At 41.3% G+C, this 20,603-nt stretch overlaps 1 protein-coding gene across 1 annotated transcript in view; it reads left to right on the top strand.

Annotated features, from left to right (window-relative positions):
* Positions 1-20,603, top strand: part of LOC308306766 (vasoactive intestinal polypeptide receptor 2-like) — a gene marked incomplete at its 3' end in the record, with an annotated part of 48,597 nt that overhangs the window by 888 nt on the left and 27,106 nt on the right. The window lies entirely within an intron of this gene.

Raw genomic sequence — 20,603 nt, 5'->3', positions numbered from 1 at the left:
TAAACCTTGTATCCGAAACGAACTGTCATCATGTAGGCGTCTTCCTGCGCGAACTGCTAATAAAGTAGGCTATTCAATCAATCCCTGCAAGCAAGCCTGCACTGGCCCTGTCCAGGCCCACTTAGGACTGGCCAAAGGGCCCCCTGTAGGCGGCCCACACTGGGCCCGAGAGGTTTTGAACATCGGCAAAGTGTTGGCCCCAAAGTGCTGGGCCTGCGTGGGCAGCCCTTACTTAGCCCTCACAAGCCTACACTGGGCCGGCATAGGCCCACTTGGGGCCCTGAATAGGCAGCCCTCACTTGGCCCTCAGGAAGCCCTATTTACTGCCCTAACTAGGCCCTGACTATGCCCACAATGGTTTTGTAGTCTATTTCTTCTATTGTAGCAATAATTATGTTTAAACCATTTCAACTACTGTAACTTAAGTTCACTTTAGGAAAAAAAAATAACTATTATTCATCTAAAATGTATAAACAATAAATAACAATAGTCAAAGGGATTAAAATCAATGTATTTATTAAATACAAAACAAATATAAAACAACACAACATACATTCAGTAGAACATTGGGGTTTCCAATTTTCAATACTTTTACTTCACTATATCTTAAAAGGCAGACATTATACTTTTATTCCACTACAATCATTTTAAATTGAAAATTGATTATTATAAAAAACATACATTGACCACCTCAGCCTATACATTTCGGCCATTTGAAAAAAGAGCTCTACAAGCCTGTGATGTGACGCATAGTGAGCTAATAGATCTGCAATTTTCAAGATCTTATACATTTGAAAACTTGTGAAATGGGACATCCAGCATAATGAGTACTTTCTACTTCTGGTACTTTAAGTAAATGTTGATACCAATACTTTTGTACTTTTACTTTGTTGAGTATTCAGGGATTAGGATAACATTATTTACATTAATCTCTTAATTAAATCCCTTATAACTACTCCTTATACCCAGACCTCAGCACTACATGCAACTGTGGGTAATAAAAAAGAAGAAAAAAAAAAGAGAAAATAAAATGTCAGGAACTGACTACTAAGCAGAAGTGTCCACAATAGCACAGACTAACTTTGCAGCTTATTGTCAAGTGTTGATCTGGGTGGGGTGGATTGTGGAACGAAGGACCCAGAATATTAAGATTGTGTGATTGATTTCAAACAAAAACACACACATTTTTAACAAATAGTTTTTTTAAACAAACTATAAACAACAACAACAAAACAACCAACCTCCAGTCAGCCGTCAACGGTAAGTCCCCTATACCACCAGCCCACCTTGTGACTTGAGCCATGAGTCAATTTTCCAGGATGTTTCTTCTTGTACTGCTCACAAACATTACCCAGGCTTGTCCTTTCTCGTGGCTGTATTCATCTGGAAATATATAAAAACATAATTATTAGATTATCTGCATATGTGTGTGTGTGTGTGTGTGTGTGTGTGTGTGTGTGTGTGTGTGTGTGTGTGTGTGTGTGTGTGTGTGTGTGTGAGACACACACATTGTGCTAACATTTTTATACTTCATTCCCATTGAAAAGCTTTCACAGAATCCACAGGTAGAATTAAACTTTGGTTGACCATGCCCTAAGGAACAAACAATAATCAATTTAATTCAAAAGCTCACCATGCCGTGTCCTTGGAACTGTGACGCAGGAACTCTTCAACTATGGCTTGGATTGGCTTTGTCCCATTTTCTCGTATCCACTGTACCCTATAAATGGAGGTCTGCAAAATGTATCGGCCGGACTTATGTTGTTTTTCAGCCACTCTGACATTTGCAGGACTTGCTCTGCAGTTACATCTGATTCTGTGATGAGCAGAGAAAATAATACATTCTCACTTAGAAAATAGTGGTAGATGAAGACATCCGAGTTTACAATGTAGAGTTCTTTGTTGCAAAGAGCATACAGTCATCCACTTCGAAATGCAAGTGGGTTGAATATACTACGTTGTATTGACACCTTGATCTTGCTGTACCTGGCAGGATGACTAGGGTCTCTTCCCTCTTGTGGTGAATTCAACTGCCTGCCCTAGCGCTGTCGGCACCTTTTCCAGACATTGTGGAGGTGCTCCTCCAGATACCCTGATGCTGGTTTATGTATGACTCCTCCCCGGGGTGAACCATTCATCTTAAAGTAAAGGAAATAAGCAGAAAGGAACACACACACACATTACACAACAGGCAGCAACACCAAGTTGACAATGTGTGTTCATAATTTGCTTTGTGCATTTTATAGGATATAGTGTATAGTAGTTAGTCTAGCTCAGCTAGACAATCCACCCATGTTAAAACAAGGTGGGGATATATACTGCAGTTAGTTAGCGGCATGAGTATATAGTCTGGCTAAATCAGGCTATATATATATTTAAAAAATGGCTTAATCTTGATTGAGAATACTCACTTCTCTCCAAAGCGCTCCTCCATCAGGTGGGCATACAGTATATGGACCATTGATATAGAGATTGATCAGGAGAGCTTCTTCTGAAGACCACAAAACAAACATTTCCCATTATATATTTTGCTGAAGATCTAACAGATATTTTTTTAATAAAAAAGAGAAGGCAAAATAAATTAAAACTACATAACATTAATTTCAAAATGTAGACTAGACCACCCTCCCCTCCCTACGGTCAATGAAGCAAGGCTGCAAAGCTGCTCGCACAGACAAAGTGAACTTACGAATGTTGCTCCATCTTCCACCAAAGCTTTTTGCTGGTCTGTAGGCAATACGGGTTGTGGTGAGTCTTCTGGTGCTGATATGGGCTGCAGCAAAATAGTAGGCTCTGGTGTGGGGCTAGAATAATAGAAAAGTATAAAAGTATGAAAAGAAATTTATTAGCACCAGGGTCAGAGCTACATTGTTTAAATGATAAAAAATAAAGGAGAAAAAAAAAGAAAAAATTACACAAAACACTGCATACACTTACTATACAGTATAGTTTACCCCAGTGGTTAATCCAGTGGTTCTCAATGTGTGGGTCAGGACCCCCAGGGGATCTACAAGCTCACAACACCAGTTTGCGGTTGAACTTCTGAGCTTGTAGATCTGCCACTTTCACAATTTTACCAATGGAACCGAATCAAACAGTCCATGTGCTTGTCAGGGTTTGGGGGTCCCCAATTCAAATATAATATTTTTAGGGGGTCATCAATTCAAATGTGATTATTTTGTTGGGGTCCCCAGTTCAAAGTGGGGTTTAAAATGCATGTCACAATTTAGACCAGAAGTTAACTACAGGCCCCAGTTTCCTGATATGCAATGAAAGGAGCAATTCCCAGTTTTTAAGGAAAAAAAGAAAAAAATCCTTTATCCCCAAATACCTTAACTAATAACTACATTTTGAAACACACATAACACATTTTGTCTCTTTAGACCTACTCTGGTGTACCTCAAGCAGGTGTCGTTGAAATTTCAGCCGTGGCTTCATACAGTATGAAGAATGCGTTCTCCATTCCAGGAGAAAGAAGCACTCTGTGTCAATCCGTTGCTCTGCAAAATATTGTTTTAACAGAGACACAAACTGTTTTTACAAGCTGTTTTTAAAGGCTGCCTGTTTCAAAGGGATAATGTGGTTATCTAATATGAGATAAATACCAACAACAGTCATGTGTAGTAAAATTCATATTACAGTACATACTTTCAAAAGACATGACCCACTCAGTCAGATTCCATGTAGGCTATATGGTTATCTTTGACAAACTCATCCAACTTTAGGAAAATAAGTAAGGAACAGAAAAATATTTAGGGCAACATTATGATGGTGTGTGAGTGTGCACAAATTGTTAGCCATTTCTCACTAGTTTTGACACAAACCAAACTATAGCTACTAAGAAATAATTCACATATAATTTACACTGTTTTATAAATTGCTAATTTAGCTAGATATGTATTTATGCTCCATTGCACAATGTATTTGGTACCTGAAAATAGCAGATCTACAAGCTCACAAAGTTTACAATAATAACTTGGTGTTAACAGCTGGCCAGCTATGGCCAAAGTTAACAAGTTGAGTTAGCTAAGTTAGCTAATGCCAATATCCACCCTTTGTGGTTTGTGTGAACAATGCTAAGAGAAATGAAAGAACAGAAAATGCTTTATCTTATTGGCTATTATCTTATATTAATGTGAAAAGCAGGTCCTTACTGTACCATTTCACCATTAAATAGCAGTCATGTCCAAATCACTGGTTCATCTCCTCCTGTCATTAGCTGCTGTCCAGTGGTAGTCATGGTGGTAGTGAATGAAAAGGCGGGAACAATAAATAAATACATAAAAAAAGGTGAAAAGAGCGGCAAATTTTGAGGTCTGCCCTCAGTACGCCCGTTTAGGCCCATAGCATAGTTCTACCTTTGGGCCCAATGCAGTTTTTGTGTGGGCAGCCCACATCATTTGCCGCTCTTTTCACACGTACAGGCTGCCCACAGTACGCCCATGGTTAGCCCATGATGAGTCAACAGCTGTGGGCCTCATTTAGGCAATCCCACTATGGGCCTGTGCAGGTTAAGTGCGGGCTGGCATTGCCCTCACTGCCCACACATAGCCTGCAGAGGCCCACCCCTGGCTTGCTTGCAGGGATAGCTCCATAGTCTGTGGTTCTCTAACTTTTTCATGTCTATGAAGGACCCCCTCTATTATTTGACCGCGGACCCCCAACTGGAAAATATGTTGTGCCTGCAGGGACCGACCCCCATACAAGAATTACGGTGTTAAAATATTTCAAAATATTCCTAAATGTATTTATTTATTTATTTATTTTTTATAGCAGATCTATGCTCCACAACACCCATATATGCTATATTGGGGACCCCCTCAAGGACTCCACTAGTCATATCACAACCACTGTACAATGTACATAGTTTAAAATATGATTATTTTGGGGGTCGCGGCCTGAAAAGGTTGAGAACCACTGACCTAGGAGGACACAGGAGCAGTTTGCTCGGGTGACAGATGTTTGAGATTTATTAGACAAAGTCCTTTCCCCCAACAGGTTTAGATGTTAGGGTGCATGCTCATTCAGAAGAGCAGCTATATTATATTAAGTCATGACTCATGTCAAAGCCATTGACTTTAAACACTCTGCATGCGTCAGCATAGTGAATAATGGTGTTCTTGGAGATAAGAGGGCTTTTATACCAGAGTGCGTAAATCAACAGGATCATTGATACAGCCTACAATTATCCATCCCATTTGTCTTAATAGCTACAGATTTAATCACACAGGAACTACCTGCAATGTCAACAGTGTATTTCTTGGCCTGGCTTACAATAGGGGCAGTGGTGTAAGTACATTTACTCAAGTATTGTAAAGCTTTGATGAATTTTTATACTTAAAGAGGCTGTATAGCCAAATAAATACGATACAAATGTATTAACAGTTTGTCACACAACAGAGTTATGTTATTAACCAACAGACAAAATTTGAATGATGAAAAAAATCGAAAAGTTTCAAAAATTACTTTTCAAAATAGTTGAAATACAATGCTGGCCTCTCTGCCAATGACTATAGGGGCGTGTCTAATGTACAGAATGAAGCCACGCCCATTTGCGGAAGTATTTCGCCTCGGTTTCCAGTGGTGTAAGTAACTAAGTAAATTTACTCAAGTAGGCTACTGTACTTAATTTTGAGGTACTTTTACTTATACTCCACTACATTTCAAGAGGCTAATATTGTACTTTTACTCCACTGCAATAATTTGAAAACTTTAGTTACTAGTTACTTTGTAGATGAGACTACTGCATAATTCACTGTTTGTCAAATCCCGCCCCATTCTGCTCTGTTACTAAGTGGTACTAAGGGCAGATTGTTTTTATAGTGGCAGTGAATGGGGGGAGGGGGTATTTTCATTGCCTCATTATTGCTATTTAAAGTACCAAAGGAAAAACATCTAGGTGATATTAATAAAAAGGGAAGACAAAGGTACAGTAGCAAAACAGGGGGTTTCCCCCGAAAATATATGTTTTAATTTGTTTAATCCCAGTGGGACAGAAACACGAGGGCAGATTGTTTTTACATTGGAAATGAATGGGGGGGGGAAAAGATTTGTAGCCTCATTATTGCTATTTAAAGTACCAAAAGAGAAACATCTACTTGATATTAATAAAAAGGGAAGACCAAAGTACTGTAGTTACATTGCAAAACAGGGGTTTGCCCCCCAAAAATACATGTTTTAATTAGTTTAATCCTCTGAAAAAATCAGAGGAGAGATACAGAGAGAGAAAGCACAGTGCATCTTGGGTAGAAATTCAGGTGTAGGACCTGTAGTGTTTTTATTGTGTGTCTAACTGTGCCAAAATGCAGTTTTCTATGCATTTCAGGGGTTTTGGGGGGTTAGAGTCTCCCAAATTCTTTCCGGCCGCGCTTGGGACAGTTCCGGCAAGAATTTCAAACCACTTTCACCACTGAACACAACACAGCACGAACGCACACACGCACACCCAAATATCCCAGTACAGTATAGTGCCCAGTGTTCTCCCTAAATAGTGCCCCTGCTCAGTCAAACAGACAAAAATCCATGATGAATTATCTCAAGTGCCCTGTGTTCCAAATGTGGAAAAAAGTGCCCTGTCTTCTCAAAATACTGTCCACTCTTCTAGATAATGTAGGAGCAACAGCAATGCTAAAACACAGGATAGGTACAGACAAGAGTAGAGAGATGAAAAAAAAAAAACAATATATATATATATATATATATATATATATATATATATATTAAAGTTGCGTTCACACAGATTATATTGTCTTTGCGTCGCTTCATTCTTAAAGAGAACTTCGCTCAAGTTGTGATATTTCAACAAGCAAAGACGAAAAAGAGGTGTATTTCGCACATTTGTGTCGCTCGGTGCAGCATCACGTCAATGTGCATCTTTTCACTGCATAAAAGTAAAGTCTTCGCCTCCTGTATGCATGCACCTTTGTAGTCTGACCCTAGATATCTGTGCTAGATCTGACTGATATTCTATCAACAAAAACAACTTTAACATACAATACTATCACAAGTGAATACTGCATGAATGTACATTTATATTCACTGGTGATTCAACAGCAACAGTGATCCTTAACATCTGTTGTGGTTCCGTAAGCTGTAATGTACATCGCAGATCCCTGTAGAGTAGTCCATATGCAAAATGTACAGCCAGGAGTCAGTAATCTAAGCACAGACCGGAACATATGCTACATAATACTTAAAGGAGAATGAAAAAACTTTATAGGCTGATTTAGTAGTTTTCCAGTGCAGGTTAAAGGTGATACACCATGAAATTTCACTTTTCCTATTTTAAAACCTTTTTTTGGGGTCCCACTAGCACCTTCTATCCTCACAAAGTCCCATTTCTGACCGTTGTGTCTTTCTCTGGTTTTGAGAAGGCGAAGGTTAAAAGTATCCCACGGGTTCTCAAAACAGGCTATCCAGATTTGCTGCCGATTGTGACGTCATCTGCCGATTATGACGTCATCATAAAAATAAAAATAAATAAAAAAAACTTTTTTTTTCAAAGATTTTTTGTTTTTCAAAAAGATTTTTGGGGGGGGGCGCAGTTCAGGCCAAAGGTGGTACTGCAGCTGAAATGCTCTGAGAGCCATTCAAAAATGAGAGAGGCTCTCTATTCAGGAGTGGTAATTTAGCCTCAAACCTTTTGAAAAACGTTTTTGGGATATGACATAAATACTTTTTAAATGCATGGTGTATCACCTTTAAGACTACTGCAGATGAAAAACATGGCTATGCATCTGCAGCTAATACATTTTCTCTTAAAAAAAGAAAGAAAAAAAAGAAAAAAAAAAACATTTTTATCCCACGATTTCTTAACCCATTTACACCCAGTGCCAATTGCCTATGTAATCCTGGGCTCTGCTTTCCCTCTGCCGTGCCTGGGGAGACAACGGACTGATCTCATGCTTCCTTCTATGCATGAGTAGTCCTAATACAATTATTAATACCTGTGTTACTACAAATCCTCGTCTGCCCAGGAAGCAGATAACATTATAGTATGCGTTATTCATTTAAGTTCCTATTAAATGTTTACTTCTCAGAAATCCTTGACAATCCCAGAGCCACATGCAAGGATAGATTGTCAACCAGTGGTGGAAAGTAATTAAGTACATGTACTTACAGTAAGTACAGTTTTGAGGTAGTTGTACTTTACTTGAATATTTCTATTTTCCAATACCTTTACTCCACTACATTTATTTGCAAACTTTAGTTACTAGTTACTTTGTTGCTTACATCATGCTGAACTATAAGGTCAGCCTCATCATCATCAGGTCTCTTGCTCCCCTGCTAGAAAAAACAGCACAAGACCAGCAGTAAGACCAGCACCAGCACATGGTCTGTGCTGGTGCTGGTCTGTGCTGGTCCCACCATCTAAACCAGCCTGAACCAGCACAAACCAGCGCATGTTGTGTTTTACTGCTGGTTTGTGCTGGTGCTGGTTTGTGCTGGTCTGTGCTGGTATTATTAGCTGGTTTAGGTTTAGCTAATTAGGTTTAGGTTTAGCTTTAATTTGCTCTTTACTCTGGTGCTTGAATCCTGTTCTGATGCTCTGCTCCATGGGTATTTGACCATATTAGATTGTGACATTATTATTGACATTGTGAGTGGGATTCGAACTTACTACCTCTGGATCTTGAGTCCGGTACAGATCCTCTGCGCCACCGGAATCTGTTAGTTAAAATGGGTGTTTGTCCCTATTTGTATATGACCAGCTTAGACCAGCACAGACCAGCACAGACCAGCACCAGCACAGACCAGCAGTAAAACACATGTGCTGGTTTGTGCTGGTGCTGGTCTGTGCTGGTCTATGCTGGTTTATGCTGGTTCATGCTGGTCTGTGCTGGTGCTGGTCTATGCTGGACCAGCACCAGCACCAGCACAGACCAGCAGTAAAACACAACATGTGCTGGTTTGTGCTGGTGCTGGTCTGTGCTGGTCTGTGCTGGTCTATGCTGGTTCATGCTGGTCTGTGCTGGTGCTGGTCTATGCTGGACCAGCACCAGCACAGACCAGCAGTAAAACACAACATGTGCTGGTGCTGGTCTGTACTGGTCTGTGCTGGTCTATGCTGGTTCATGCTGGTCTGTGCTGGTGCTGGTGCTGGTCTATGCTGGTTCATGCTGGTCTGTGCTGGTGGACCAGCATGGGACCAGCACAGACCAGCATAGACCAGCACCAGCACAGACCAGCATGAACCAGCATAAACCAGCATAGACCAGCACAGACCAGCATGAAAATTGTGCTGGTCTGTGCTGGTTTTTCTAGCAGGGTCGGCGGCGGGGACGATTGATGGCACCAATCTTTTCCAGTTGGGTCGATCTAGTGCTAGGTCAGCTCAGTGTCAGGTGGCAGGTGGGGTAGGTCCCTGGTGGTGATGTCATCGATCCAGTGCGCACCGCGGGGGGGGCGTTTCCAGCTGCGGCTTTTGACTCGAAGTGGAGGATAGCGTGAGTAGGGTGTTCAGGGGGGATTTTTTTTTACGTGGCCGTTCCAGCACATCTGCCGCTGTGCTGCCAGACGGTACGCGGAGGTGGGGGGGGGAGATGACTGTTTGGAACGTTACCGCAGCATAATGTTAGTCTAATAATCTTGCCATTTTATCCCCTCTATTGTGCGCAGTGCTCTGGTGTCGAAGACGTCAATTCTGTCAGCCAGGGTTTTGTTGAGAGGCAAAAAGAGGAGGATGGAGAGAATTGATGTGTTATAGATACATATTTTGGTCTCTTGTTATGGCGTCTCCACACAGCGGCTTCCAGAGAGTTTTTCATGGCACTGGCTGCCAGGGCACGTCTCAGACTTTTCTCGGTTGCTATGTTGCGGTTGTTAGCGACAATGGACCTGAGGTAGATAAAGGACTTCACAAACCTCCCCACTGATGTGCAGTGGCTTATGCAGCCTGCCATAATGTTACCATGATGTCCTTTTTAACCTGAACTAGACATCCTAGGGTTTTGCCTCCCTTTAATTGCTTAGCTTGCTCCAGTGTCAGACTAACTACCAGAGATGTGTCCTCTCTGTAGGTTCAGATGGGAAATAGTGTTTATAACAGGCTACTTGCATTCATCCCGCAAAATGGGTTAATTCCAAATAAGGGTGAAACGTTATGTAAAATCCAGAGGCCCTTAGCTACAGGGGCTCTTGGTTTATGAATTTTATTTTCCTATAAATATTAGGGATCCAGTGTGACATGTTCTCATGGGACCCAGAACTCTAAGTTGCTCCTCTGACCCCGAGTACTATCATATTTTAGAACCCAGAACACAAGGACACTTTATTGCCAAGTATAAGATTCATGCAAGGAAATTGTTTTGGCAAAGGGAACGAAGCAAGACTATCATCAATATGCAGTGAACAGTTTACTCACCACAGCAGCTATTCAAGGCTATCATCAATATTTACCAGTATATTCTGTTCACATACTGTAGTACAACAACAGCCAATGCCAATGCATTTCAATGAGAATGGCGTGGATTTTTGGTTTTGTGCAGCTTTCTGTGTGTCGCGCAGACCTTGCGTTTATGCTGGAGCAGATAAAATCTCCACGTAATTTCTGGTTTTCCCCCTCTGTCCAGTCGGGTGAGTCGGTGCTGGATACGGGGAGGGTCCTGGAGGTGTGTGACAGGTGCGTCACTGGCTTTGGGACAAAATGCGCTCTCTGCGTTTTTAGTCAGCTGCTCACAAAAAGAGTTTATCAGCTGCCATACTTTGGTGTGACCGTGCCCTTACGAGTAAAAGTCCGGAATTCAAAATGTACTTGAGTAAAAGTACAAAAGTATTGGTATCAAAATGTACTTAAAGTACCAAAAGTAAAAGTACTCATTATGCTGAATGTCCCATCTCAAGTTTTCAAATGTATAACAAATATTTTGAAAATAGCAGATCTATAAGCTCACAATGTGTCGCATCACGACACATTGTGAGCTTGTCACAATTATTTTCAAATGACCGAAATGTATAGGGCTGAAGTGGTTTATGCAGGGGTTGACACTAAGGTCTCAGAGGCACTTGTCCGTCGGGCAAGTACAGGTCATATTCTACTTGCCCAAAGGTTATGCCCACTTGCCCGAAAAGTAAATTGTCCATTATAAAATGATAGGTACGATTTTAATTACAGCTCAATTGAATTTAACACTTATTTCTTTACTTTCTGGGGCTGTCCGATAAAAATGTCATACTGTACTGCAATACTTACAAATCCAAATACCTACATAGCTATGATTGAATATATGACTATGGTTTCACACTTGTTATTTTATATTTTTAAGTGTAGCACTGCAACAGTAAAAATAGCACATTATAGGTAAATAGTGCTCTTATTTTACATTCCGCAGACCAGAAGACAGAGCACGCTGGCCATGTTCAGGTGTTTAGACAGATATCTCTTGTTGTGTTTATAGACGGTTGCGTCGGCCTCTCAAATGAGCACTTGCCCTGTCGGGCAACCTGAAAGCAAACTTCACCTGCCCCCAGGTTTTATTTACCTGCCGGGGGCAGGTGGGCAAGCCTTAGTGTCAATGCCTGTTTATGTATGTTGTAACAGCCCCCCATTGCGAAAGGGTTTTTTTTAAATTACAAAATAAAACAGCTAATCTACAAGCTCACAACATGTCGCACGACTCGCATCACAGCACATTGTGAGCATTTATACGTATGCTATTACTTAGCAATTTTTTACACATTTTTGAAAATATTTGACTGTAACGAAAGGCCCAAAATAGTTAGACCAGGTTGAAAGTGGTCTACCTGGCACAACCTGGCACACTAATCTCTCTCTCTCCCTAGGCATACAAAATGAGCCCTGAATGACCATAACAGGTCTGTATTGTACGGTAACTCTGAGAGTGTATGGGTCCATTTGGTTCCATTTGTACACTCTCAGAGTTATGAAGGTTGAAAATAAAATGTTTGAAAACTACTAGTACTAGTAGTGGACTCCTATGTGCCATAGTGTCATAGTAAATCAGTTTCATATACATGTTCTGAAGAAAACCTGGAGACTTGGCATTCAGTAATTGGGTCTTAAAGAGGTGGTGCCATAGTTTTGTATGTTTTTCATGTGTCTAGGAGGTTGAAAGTACATAATTGGACCCCCTGGTGTGGTTTTTATGAGCAATTATGTATTCTCTTGATATTTGTTTGTTTTCTCTTGGAGGCTGACACCTTGTGGTCAAAAGTGTCAGTTAAAAAACACAGATACTTTTACATCACAGAATCAACTCCTCCCTTAATTACCATTCACCCAACACTGTGGGGTGTGGCTAACTTCAGCTGGGTCACCACCCACCATGATATCCATGCATACTTAATGAACTGGGGGTGTGGCCACATAAAAACCCAATTTTAACTCTTTCTGTATACTTTTTTGGAAAAAATCTTCCTCCTAGTATAATCACAATACCTGATAATCATGTTTTAGAGGGGGGGAAAATCATGGCACCACCTCTTTAAAGGATCTTTAAATTGAACTCAAGTCTCCATGGAATGAGTAATTAATAGAAAAAAAGTCATTTTGGGGGTGAACTACTCCTTTAAGATCACAATAAGAACATTATAATGGTGTGTAAAAAAAAGAGAATCTAGAATTTGCCATGGACACATTTTGTCTGTGTAAGGACATATTGATGACCCCTGCTAATTACATGTTTAACCAGGGTCTAGTTAGACCTGGTCAACCAGGTGAATGCAACTAAATCATTGTCAGCGGAATTGTCAATGAGCTGCTGAAGTGTACACGTTTTAGCAGTTCAGTGAGTGCAGTTCAAAGAAAGAAAGGAACAAAGAAAGTCTGGTACTGACGCACACACGTCGGGTCAGCCGGGGGGCTCTCTTGTCTGTCAGCTCCCAAGAAAACAACAGCAGACAGGATTTGACCCCCAACCTCAACTACCATCACCTTTTCACCACCTTTTTCTACCTGTGCTCAGTGGAAGCTCATGTGGCCCTAGCTCTGGTCCACAGCGCTAGAAGGAGTTCTCGTTAATGCTAAGCCCTTGCGCTCACAACCGCTCTCCTCTCGTCTGTAGTAAAAATACAAAAATCCACTTTCGATAGCCTACTCACCAAAACAAAGATGGTTTTAGGGAGCTGAAAGCCGACTTTCCCTAGTGGGGACACTCTGTGCCCCTCACCTCATGTCTAAAATACACTTTTTGGCCAGAAAAGAAAATATTTCGCCGGAAGGCAGATCTGGTCAATGGAATTTTTCTATTGAGAAAATCTCCTCTACAGATTTTCTCAATAGAAAAATTGGAGTAGTGGAGTATTCCGTTGAAATATTTACTTTTCTACAGATGAGAGGCTGAGCGGACTCATCGGTACCATAGCGTTAAGGAGAACTCCATCTAACACTATGGACCAGAGATAATGTGGCCCCCTCCTCCCTACCACTGTCTGTCTGAGGTCAGAACAGACAGACAGACAGACTAGTGTTACACAATGCCAAGGACTAGGGCACAGATAGATATTTATAATTTAGAACAAGGTTTCCAAACCTTTTAAAAGATGGACATATTTGAAAATATGAAATGCTAGGAGATGCAGTCTGACTGCATCTCCTAGCCTGTCACCTTTGGAAGTCATATACCGGTACATTGCATCATTTGATATAAGGGTTAGGGTTAGGGTTATAATAATATCTGTAGTGTTTTGTTGGGCAGTGTAGCCAAACGTGTGCTGTGAACAAAACAAAAGCAATGCAGTCTTTATTCAGCATTATTTCACATGCATGCACGATTGCACGGCATTGCTATCGCATTTATTGACCAATAAATGGCAGTGTAGCCAAATGTAGCCAGGTTTAAAAAGATACCAAAATATATACAAAATTGCTTTTGTTGCCACCGTCAGGTCGCAGTTAGTATGAAAACGTCTAACTCATATACGTCTGTCCGTCCGTCCGTCCTTGTGTCACGTTAATACGCAACATTTTGTTACCTATCGACTTCAGTTCCTCCCTCCCATTCCATCCATGAAGACAGGCTAGTTCACAAAAAGTTGTAAATAACGCATTTGGTGTAACACTCACTCACATGGGTCAGTGGTGCGTCGATGATTGGCTGTGGCTTTCACAGGCTTTTCACAGGCTTTAACGTGCTGTTTAACCAAATGCTGCTCACAGTCAGCTGCTTTTCAGTGCGACCTGACAGTCGCTTCTCGGCCTCAGGGCGTCTTACTTGTTTCACATTGTTACATATTTGTGTTCTTAAGGGTTCTACTTCTATGTATTGTATTCACTGTTGCATTGCTATGCAACATGCATTCATCCAGCTCATATGCTTTGGAGGAGACCTGACTGCCACTGATTGGTGGGGCACCTTCAGACCTGTTCACTGATCGGTGGTGTGTCCAAAAGTCTTCGACATTTGTTTCATGTCTTGAAAATGCATTATTTGTAAATTCTTTATATGTATATGAATCCAAAACAAGAAAACAACAAGCATGAAAACAAAAACCTCACTTGTCAACCCGTTTGTGACAATCCTTTTATTTCCCCTTGATGGGATTGTAACACACATCTTGAGAATGAAACAACACAAGGAACAAGCAGTAAGAATCCTTACAAATTCTACTGTGAAATAACATATCTGCCCAGGTTGTGAGTGTTACTGTGTGTGTGTGTGCACGCGTGTGTGTGTGTGTGTGTGTGTGTGTGTGTGTGTGTGTGTGTGTGTGTGTGTGTGTTTGTGCGTGTGCACGCACATGTGCAAAAGGCTGTGTTTGTGTGTGAGCAAAAGGCGGTGTGTGTGTGTGTGTGTGTGTGTGTGTGTGTGTGTGTGTGTGTGTGTGTGTGTGTGTGTGTGTGTGTGTGTGTGTGTGTGTGTGTGTGTGTGTGTGTGTGTGTGTGTGTGTGTGTGTGTGTGTGCGCGCGTGCGTGCGCGCGTGCGTGCATGCAAGCATGTGTGCACTTGTGCTTGTTGCTTGCATCATTCATCAAATCCCTACATGTGTGTATGGTCTGGTTAGGCACATTGAACTTTGCCCCCAGGGACAGTGACAAATTCCTGTTCAGAATGCAGTAGATCATCTGTCCTAAACCAGTGGTTCCCATTTAGCTCGAGATCCAAAAGAGAGATTAGACCTTTCCCCAGGACCCAAACTAGTGAAAATAGCACACAACGTGGCGCTTTCGCTCCATGTTGTGAGCTGGTAGATCAGCTATTTTCACTACTTCTTAAACGTTTGTTTTCTAATTTATGGAATTTCTTAGATTGTTTTTATTTATTCATGAAATTACTTAGAAAAATCATTGAATTCTTTTTGAAAAATGTTGCCTTTTTAAACATTTTTGAAATAATAATAATTCAAAACAGGAAATAAAAGAATTAAGGGACCCATTAAAATGTGTCCGCAACCCACAAATGGGTCCCGACCCAGGGTTTTGGAACCAGTGACCTAAACAGTCAAACAGCACAAACTGCTTCTGGTGATTTAAAGTTTGTACGTCATAATGATCAACAGTTCATTGACCATTAAAATAAACATGCTCTTAGTGTGCACGTGGCCCACCCATCTGACCACTAAACACTGCAGCCATGTGGACAAATGGTTGGGATGTTCAAGTGGGCCCTGAACCCGAAAAGGTTGAGAACCACTGGGTTAAAGGGCTGTATCGAGTATGGCTTATGGCTTCAGTCTCATTTTGACGTTCTCTGTCTCCTCTTGGACCAAGGGACCAGTGTCCTCTACTGTAATGCAATCCTTTTACTCTCCCATTTACAAAAGAGCTGCCTCTTGTAGAAAGCTGTTTCGTTGTGTGATGCCATATGATGCATTGTGCATGCGTGTCATTGTATAGTATGCTTGATTAGATTGTGTTACTCTGGCCTTAGATCACACATGGCACACAGGTCTTTTTTCCTTTTTACTCTAAAGAAAAGCGGTGCATTTGAAATTACATTGCAGTACACATCATGGGGTGATCACTGCTTGCCTCCTGTGAATTGTTTTATTTTTATTTTTGTTTATTCTCTTTTTATTTCGTTGCTGAGTGAGGTCAGCAGACAAAGTGACATGAGTGAAAAAACCTGGTTGAAATCTGCCAATCTCAACAGGAAACAACGGTAATACATCAAATAGAAATAGTAATCTAAAAACATAGGCTGAACTAACCTGACTGCTCCAGATGGTGGCAGCAGTGCGTATGCCTGCATAACGCTCTGCCTTACAATCTGGGATCGCTCGGGGAGACCCGATGTAAGGGGCGGGCCATTTTTTCAAATTCTTCAGCAGGTGATTGGATGGGGCCGTCTGTCTATCACAGTCTGGGAGTGCCAACTCCAACCAGTCATATTGGCCTGTCTGCATGACGTTACACCCAGAATCCGCCTCCTGGGTTTCCACGTGGTCTGCAGTCAGACTCTATTGGCTCAGAGCCGCTCAGAGCCCGCCCATAGCTGCCGCTGATTGGTCCGGCCCGGGACTTTACGAGTGTTATCAACTCTCCCCGAGGAATCTCAGATGGTAAAGGCAGAGCGTTATCCAGGCATACGCACTGCTGCCACCATCTGGCGCAGTCAGGTTAAGGCTGAACCAAGAACCTATTCAATAAAATCGAAACAATCAAAACATCAGCTACAGTAAACACATTATAGCTTCGATGTACGATAGGATGCCAAGTTGAAAATGGCCTGGCATCAGTCTATATAAAAATGCTATCTAAATTACATTTTAGCCTGTATGGTCATCGAGGGTAGGCAAGTATTACGGTCGGTAAGTGCTATGGGTTAAGATGGAGTCTGAAGAGGTGAGTTTTCAGACTACGGATGCTAGGGAGTGAGTCTGCAGTTCTAATTGCAATGGGGAGTTCATTCCACAGTTTGGGGGCCATGACATATGAGTGTTTTTCATTTATAATGTTCTTTATAGATTAGAGAGGCTGTTTTCAGTCACGTTAAACAACACTCTAGCAGAACTGTACAATGCCATCGTTTGGCTTTAGCGACCTACTGTACCACAAGACTCTGTGGGTGAGCTCGACAAGTACGTTTTATGAGTTTTATTACGTTGTGCTTGAGGACACCTAATCTATGTTTGTATTCTTATATTGTATATACGTTTTATGAGTTTTATTACGTTGTGCTTGAGGACACCTAATCTATGTTTGTATTCTTATATTGTATATAATTTGTAAATCTTTTGTTTTCATTCACTTCCCCTTCATTAATAGTCTCATTCACACATGCGTCTGTAACATGGAGGTTTTCCAGACTTTAAACAGTGTAGCTGTGTGTACCGGTATATGAACGCACATATCCGACTCAGTAGACTTGACATGCAACAGACGCTGCCATGTATGATTCAACGCATGTGTGAATGGACGAGGTGGATTTACATTGACACTTATATTGTCGAGGAGATATGAGCCTCCCCTACTCCCCTAGGTGTTTAGAGAGAGAGAGATAAGACCACTGAAAATGTGTTCATTCATTCGGCTATGTTTGCGTTGGAAATATTCACAGAACAAACCTCTGTGATTGATTACTCAATGAAGTGAAACGATTGTTAAAACACAAACTACGCTTCTTTACTACCGTAGTAATGTAGACCAGTGGTCCTCAAACTTTCTTTTGGCTCAGGGCACCATGGTAATTAATGTTTTCATCCATGGCACCCCTGAATTATATTCTTTACAGCACCTTACATTTATGTCATGTTACGGTAAGTAAATAAACTAAATAATTATGTAAATCTTTCCACCTAAAATCCAGTATGTCACGAGGAAAACACGAGAGAATATATCTGTTTCCATTAGGACAGATTGAAAACAACTTTATACTTGACGCTTAACTTCTTGAACTCCAGCATTCCTTTTCTGGGGCCCTGGAGGGAACATTCGCCCAAATAGCAGATCTACAAGCTCACAACGTGTCGCAACTGCTACTTTTGACAAAGAGAAGATTGAAAAAGAACACACCGAGTACAGTGCTAATCAAGTACTAAGTAATTAGTATAGGGCAGGGGTCAGCAACCTTTTTGAAATGAAGTGCCATGTTTTTATTTTCTCGAGTGTCAGTGTGCCATGTCAACATAAATTTTAATGACAAATATTTTTGACATATTTTGACTGGCAGAACATAACAATCATTAGACCCAGAGCAATAATCCACCTATCTCCCCGACTCCCTCCCCAGTCAGAGTTCAGAGTTTTAATGAATGTAGAAGTATGTGCAAGATGTAATTTGCTATAAAATAGCTAACTTCATTTAATTGACCACTTTTAAGAAACAAATAATGACAAATATTTTAACATATTTTGATTGGCAGGACATTGTTATAACGATCATTAGACACAGAGCAATAACCCATCTATCTCCCTGACGCCTTCCCCAGTCAGAGTTCAGAGTTTTAATGAATGTAGAATTTTGTGCAAGATGTAATTTGCAATAAATGATCTTAACTTCATTTAATTGACCACGTTTAAAAAAAAGATTTGTTTTTAAAATAAAAAAAATCCTCTCTCTCACACTTCTGCCAGTGTGCCGGTGATCACCCTCCCCTGTGCCGATGTTGGCACTCGTGCCTAAGGTTGCCTACCCCTGGTATAGGGGGTCTAAGTGTTCTAAATTACAAATATTATCAAAATATTCTGCGGCAGCCCTGGTCTGGCATCACGGCACCCACTTTGAGAAACCCTGATGTAGACAACGCTTCCCTGTGTACTGCTACATATACGTTTCACTCATGCAAACCTAGTTAACTTTACATTCCATTCTAAGCAAGTTGTACAATACGTTTTGTATTCGTATAGTATTCACAACATGTGCTTTTAATAAAGGTAGACAGCACCCTACGTGCAGACAGGAAAGATCAGTTATGTCACATGAATGTCCCATGACTTTCTCAAAATAAACATGTTTTATTTTCTAACAAGGTATCATGCATAGATCTAGATAAATACTGAAGGCCTATTCACTCTACGCTGGTGTTGCGTGTGAGAGCGCACGCATCCCATTCATCTCCAATGGAGGCTGGCGTATCGTTCTAGACGGGCTGTCTAGCGCGATACGGTAAAAAACGTGTGGTGTGAACAGAGCTGTATAATTTAAAAAAATAGTTTTGCATGGGTGCACCAATGGGAAAAGGCAATGTTGTGTGGAAGGAAATGAAAGATTGCATTTAATCACGCTGTGGGAGTATATCTAATGTGTGCTTTATCAAAGCTATTAATCTTTATACCGTATGTGAACACATCTGAAATGGACATTCTCCCATTACATTGCTTGCTACATGTGTGAAAGGTCAACCAACCTAATGACCCGACCGGATTGCCCATGACATTTTCCTTGGTGTGATAACAGTTAATGGCACACATTTGCATGTTCTTTCATGTTCAGGGTCAAGACCTTAAAGAAGGCCGTGTCAGCCCTTGCTGTTCCTGCAGCGCCTTCTTGTCTAATGAGTTCAAGTTTGGTGTTGGTGTTGGTGGTGTGTGATTGGTTCTTGGTGATGAGGTGATATTCTCATTGGTTGTTTTGACGGCTCGTAGGATGGATGACTCCCGAGAGGGGGTAACAAGGCAGCGAGGTGTTGTGTGTGTGCGAGTGCGACTGTGTGCGCGTGCTTGCGTGTGTGGGTGGGTGGGTGAGGTGCGTGAATGTGTGTGTTAATTTGCCAGTGTGAGACCTAAACACATTGACAGCTTTGTGAAACGCAACCGAGAGGCAATAATCCCAACGTAAACAGACCTCCCTGGTGCTGACACACATTCACAAACGCGCACACACGCATGCACACACACAAACACACACATGTACATATCCACATAGACATACACACAGTACAGGACTTTCATATTTTTCTTTTTTGTGGATTTCGAAACACATGAACCATACTGTACTCTCCTGCTGTGTTGAATTTATGACTGTGAGCTGAACCATTCCAGTCCACTTCCAGAACGTTACAACACCCCGTACTCTGTCTCTCTGTGTCTCTTTTCTTGTCTGAGTAATGTTTATCCAGTGTACATTCCTCCGTGTTTATTTAACCCAGAGACTGCACATTTTGGGGTTACAGACCTGTAAGCCAGTGTTGATTTTGACAGGAGATTTTGATTTAGTCTTAGCCATAGCCTTTTGAATAAAATTCTGTTTTGGTTTTTGTCATATTTTAGTCACCTGGAATGTTGTCCCTCAGGGGATCACCAGGTTATTTTCTGAATGTGTAAAAAAAAAAGAAAAAAAAAGTTAAAGTTAAAATATAGGCTATACCAGTATATATATTTCTTTTGTACCTAGTTAATCAGTAGAAGCACAATAAGGAATATTCTTTCAGAAGGCAGCATTTCTAACTCAATCGCACCACATAGCTTCTGTAAATTGTAACCCAAGGCTGTTTACTGGTACAACATGGAAAGATGTGGAAGTTGACCAGCGAGATCCATCTAAAACCCACAATTAATACCAAACGGTACTGCAGACATCCCAAGTCTCCCGGATGTTGCGGGAGTCTCCCGGAAATCAGCGTCTCCTCCCGGACACCCGCGAGTGACACCAAACCTCCCGGAAATCCCGGCCGCTCCCGCAAATGCTTGCCATATCCGGCTGGATCCGGTCAAAAAAGGCGGATCTGCGACCCGCGATGTGTTCTAATCCGGTTCTAATTCGTTG

Source organism: Nannobrachium achirus (assembly GCF_963921795.1).
Source record: "Nannobrachium achirus genome assembly, chromosome: 21".
In the NCBI taxonomy this organism is placed as follows: domain Eukaryota; kingdom Metazoa; phylum Chordata; class Actinopteri; order Myctophiformes; family Myctophidae; genus Nannobrachium; species Nannobrachium achirus.
This window is presented reverse-complemented; position numbering and strand designations above follow the sequence as displayed.